Source organism: Lampris incognitus, chromosome 18 (assembly GCF_029633865.1).
Source record: "Lampris incognitus isolate fLamInc1 chromosome 18, fLamInc1.hap2, whole genome shotgun sequence".
Taxonomy (NCBI): Eukaryota; Metazoa; Chordata; class Actinopteri; order Lampriformes; family Lampridae; genus Lampris; species Lampris incognitus.
The window spans coordinates 38,323,339-38,329,338 of record NC_079228.1 but is presented as its reverse complement, the minus strand read 5'-3'; positions in this window follow the sequence as shown (position 1 = coordinate 38,329,338).

Sequence of the window (6,000 nt, the reverse complement as noted above, 5' to 3'; positions counted from 1 at the left end):
TTTTTTTTAGGGGTTTTTTTTTTTTTTTGGGAGGCAGGGGGAAATTTATGTGTGTGTAAAAGAGAGAAAATGGCTGTCTTTATGACCTGAAGAGGAGCCAACAAACTTTGTGTAACCTTCTGCAGAGCCGGTATATCAGCCTTGAGTCTATATCCCCCGGTCTATCATATGAAATATTACACAGCGTGCAGGGGAGAAGGGCGAGCGGGCAGCCGAAGGAGAGAGAGAGAGAGAGAGAGAGTGCCAATAGTAATCCATAGAAAACAGTCTGCTGATGTGCCTGCTGCAGCTTTCCTTAAAAAAAAGGTCATTCCCGGGATCAGTTTTCCCAACTCCATGTGCCCCAGTGGTCCCAGATGGTGTTGCTGTGTGTAAATTTGCACCTCTGGGGTCATCATCTCGACAGTGTGTGTAACAGTATTTCATATACGCTTCATACACATACCCAAGCTAACACATACTATATCTCCAAAAACTACAAGAACACACATACCCAAGCTAACACATACTATATCTCCAAAAACTACAAGAACACACATACCCAAGCTAACACATACTATATCTCCAAAAACTACAAGAACACACATACCCAAGCTAACACATACTATATCTCCAAAAACTACAAGAACACTCATACCCAAGCTAACACATACTATATCTCCAAAAACTACAAGAACACTCATACCCAAACTAACACATACTATATCTCCAAAAACTACAAGTACACACATACCCAAGCTAACACATACTATATCTCCAAAAACTACAAGAACACACATACCCAAACTAACACATACTATATCTCCAAAAACTACAAGAACGCACATACCCAAACTAACACATACTATATCTCCAAAAACTACAAGAACACACATACCCAAGCTAACACATACTATATCTCCAAAAACTACAAGAGCACACATACCCAAGCTAACACATACTATATCTCCAAAAACTACAACACTCATACCCAAGCTAACACATACTATATCTCCAAAAACTACAAGAGCACTCATACCCAAACTAACACATACTATATCTCCAAAAACTGCAAGAACACACATACCCAAACTAACACATACTATATCTCCAAAAACTACAAGAACACACATACCCAAGCTAACACATACTATATCTCCAAAAACTACAAGTACACACATACCCAAGCTAACACATACTATATCTCCAAAAACTACAAGAACACACATACCCAAACTAACACATACTATATCTCCAAAAACTGCAAGAGCACTCATACCCAAACTAACACATACTATATCTCCAAAAACTACAAGAACACACATACCCAAGCTAACACATACTATATCTCCAAAAACTACAAGAACACACATACCCAAGCTAACACATACTATATCTCCAAAAACTACAAGAACACACATACCCAAGCTAACACATACTATATCTCCAAAAACTACAAGAACACACATACCCAAACTAACACATACTATATCTCCAAAAACTACAAGAACACTCATACCCAAGCTAACACATACTATATCTCCAAAAACTACAAGAACACACATACCCAAGCTAACACATACTATATCTCCAAAAACTACAAGAACACACATACCCAAACTAACACATACTATATCTCCAAAAACTACAAGAACACACATACCCAAGCTAACACATACTATATCTCCAAAAACTACAAGAACACACATACCCAAGCTAACACATACTATATCTCCAAAAACTACAAGAACACACATACCCAAACTAACACATACTATATCTCCAAAAACTACAAGAACACTCATACCCAAACTAACACATACTATATCTCCAAAAACTACAAGAACACACATACCCAAACTGACACATACTATATCTCCAAAAACTACAAGAACACACATACCCAAACTGACACATACTATATCTCCAAAAACTACAAGAACACTCATACCCAAGCTAACACATACTATATCTCCAAAAACTACAAGAACACACATACCCAAACTAACACATACTATATCTCCAAAAACTACAAGAACACACATACCCAAGCTAACACATACTATATCTCCAAAAACTACAAGAACACACATACCCAAGCTAACACATACTATATCTCCAAAAACTACAACACTCATACCCAAGCTAACACATACTATATCTCCAAAAACTACAAGAGCACTCATACCCAAACTAACACATACTATATCTCCAAAAACTGCAAGAACACACATACCCAAACTAACACATACTATATCTCCAAAAACTACAAGAACACACATACCCAAGCTAACACATACTATATCTCCAAAAACTACAAGAACACACATACCCAAGCTAACACATACTATATCTCCAAAAACTACAAGAACACACATACCCAAACTAACACATACTATATCTCCAAAAACTGCAAGAGCACTCATACCCAAACTAACACATACTATATCTCCAAAAACTACAAGAACACACATACCCAAGCTAACACATACTATATCTCCAAAAACTACAAGAACACACATACCCAAGCTAACACATACTATATCTCCAAAAACTACAAGAACACACATACCCAAGCTAACACATACTATATCTCCAAAAACTACAACACTCATACCCAAGCTAACACATACTATATCTCCAAAAACTACAAGAACACTCATACCCAAACTAACACATACTATATCTCCAAAAACTACAAGAACACACATACCCAAGCTAACACATACTATATCTCCAAAAACTACAAGAACACACATACCCAAGCTAACACATACTATATCTCCAAAAACTACAAGAACACACATACCCAGACTAACACATACTATATCTCCAAAAACTACAAGAACACACATACCCAAACTAACACATACTATATCTCCAAAAACTACAAGAACACACATACCCAAACTAACACATACTATATCTCCAAAAACTACAAGAACACGCATACCCAAACTAACACATACTATATCTCCAAAAACTTCAAGAACACGCATACCCAAACTAACACATACTATATCTCCAAAAACTACAAGAACACTCATACCCAAGCTAACACATACTATATCTCCAAAAACTACAAGAACACACATACCCAAGCTAACACATACTATATCTCCAAAAACTACAAGAACACACATACCCAAGCCAACACATACTATATCTCCAAAAACTACAAGAACACACATACCCAAGCTAACACATACTATATCTCCAAAAACTACAAGAACATGCATACCCAAGCTAACACATACTATATCTCCAAAAACTACAAGAACATGCATACCCAAGCTAACACATACTATATCTCCAAAAACTACAAGAACACACATACCCAAACTAACACATATGTCCATTCTAAACAAAAAACCACTGACCAAGGGAACGAACACCAGCCAGGATGACTGTCGGAACCGCTGGTCTGCATGGGTTAGCAGTTAGCGTAGCCCGCCTCGCTCTCCCAGCCATCAAACAATGACAAAACTTAGACGTGGACAAAGACACTACATGGACGGTGCTGGGTGGGGCTGCCGCAAAGGGGAGTTCGCGCCGCCATCTTCCCACACCGGAAGTGGAATTTAATCACTGAACTTCCTTTCTAAGCAGTATTGTTTTTTGGAAGGAACTGGTAACATGTTTGTTGGCCTGAAGTAGACAAAAATTATAAATTAATAACTATAGGGGTAAACAATCATTTGTAAACACGTGAACGGTGTATTTGTGTAATGGTAAAGCTGGCCTGAAGTCACAAGTAACGAGAGTCAAATTACTAAAAGGAAGAAAGAGAAGAAACGTGAGGAACGCGTCGGCCGCAACCAGCATAAACATGTTTATTGACTGGATTTGTTTTCAGTTTTTGACTTTATTTAGTAAAGTTTTTGCTACTGGTGTCCAAGTATCTACTATTCTTGAATTCTTGGTATCCGTATAAGGGAATTCCTAAGAGAATATTAAGTGCAATGACATTCTTAAATTCAACAGAACTATTAACTTTATTTATATCATGATATACCAATATTTACTGATATGAAATAAATACTAATAAAATGTGTTGCTATAACACCCAGCCCTTGTAACTGTAAATCCGATTCCAGAGGAGGTCCCAGTGTTTCCAGTGGAGACTTCTGAGGGTAGAGATAAGATAGAGGACAGCAGTAGTACACAGAACCCCACAAGACACACAAACGCTCCCCAATACTTGGATGACTATGTTTTAAATTTTGAAGGCGATGATCAGACCCTCAGGAACAGTGATTACTGTCTTGGTCCTCGCTCCATAATCCAGGTAAGTTAATCACAGGAATTTGAACGGGTTCATCTGGACACAGTGCTTATTGAGAGAAAGGTTTCATCAGTCATCTAAGTGACCTCTTCAGTCTAAACTGACTGCAGGTATCTCCACCCTTATAAACAATACAGGGGCATAATGACCAAAACCAACAATCGGTTTCGTATGCAAATTGCCATCTAGTTAATGGTCATGACAATGGTTAGTTTAGCTTAGGCTATAATGGTGTCGGCCACTGGACTCACCTGCATTAGAATTGAGCTACAATCCATAAGAGTTCGATCGAGGATTTCCTACATCACCAAGCTTAGATATGCTGTCGGTTAGCTGCCATCCCATCTAACCCAGAGGAGCTTGGAGCTCTGGTTGACCTTCTGGGTCCCTCTCGCTGCTGATCCTCAGTGGCAAAGGGAAAGAGATGAATATCTATTCCCCTGTTTTATCCTGACTTTCATCTCCCCCTGGAAAACTCATTCTCTCTGTTGACAGAGCTTGCTGACAATATATTCCAGCCGGTTAAACTAGCGGCTGATGTTGGCAACAGAGCTACTCCATCGACTAGAAAACGTTCTGCAACACCCAGCTCGGCGCGCTCTCCACTTTACATCCCCAAGACCCAGCGTTCACAAGTCGAGTTCACCAACTCCACACCACCATCCCTTCAGCCTTAGCTGTCCAACTACCCTCTCTCTCCACCACGACCATCGAGGTCCCTACCGCAACAGGAGTGGTGGCTGATTCAGATGACCTTCATCATCAAAAGTTGGTGATATACGATGGAGGATGCCTCAACAGTCAACCTAAAATCCTTGTGATTGGTGATTCCATCTCCAGGTTCGTCAAGCTTCCTTGTGGCATAACTTATTGTTTCTCTGGATGCAAAGTTTCCAACACCTCTATACACATTCCAGCCATACTTGATTGCCATCCAACTGTCCACACTGTTATTCTGCACATTGGGACCAATGATGTCATGTCTGGGCAATCATTAAAGCTACAGTCAGACTTTGAATCCCTCACGCTAACGTTAGAGAGCCTGGGCCAACTCTGTATCCTGTCTTGCCCTTTCCATCCCTAGGTCAGGGCTCAGGGGCTTTAGCCACCTCCCCAGTCTGAACTGTTGGATAATGAATTTCTATACCTCTACAGGCCATGGTTTCTTTAACAACTTTGACTCAATCTGGCATAGGAGGGACTTTTACAAAAGAGACGGTGTTCATCCAAATGGTGAGAGGGTTAAGCAACTGACATATAACTTCTTCCATTGTAGAGCTTTTTCAGCCTGACATTTAGCTGCATGCAGAGATGATGCGTCAAACACTGTATCTATCATGTGTCCCTCTAGCTCTCCCTCTGACGGGATAAAGCCCTCTATTTCTCTGACTGAGGCTGGTCTTCTCCCTATCCATCCTATCTCTGTTATAATTAACGACAGACCACCAAAATGTGTCAAACACTCTCATTCTGCTCTTAATACAAACAGCCTTTCTCAGATCTCCATCAAGAGTTCATTCTCTGTCAAGCCTTTCACTCCAACAGTGTTTGTGGTGTGTAATGGGATCTCTGTTGAACGAGAAGCGGCTGATGAGGAATGAATGAATCTCATTTTATCTCACAATCTGGATTTCTTTCTTTTAACTGAGACCTGGCTTAAACCCAGGGACTGCTGCCCCTCTAATAGAGCTCTGTCCTCCCAATTACCAGACCCTCAACCTCTTGAGGCTCACTGG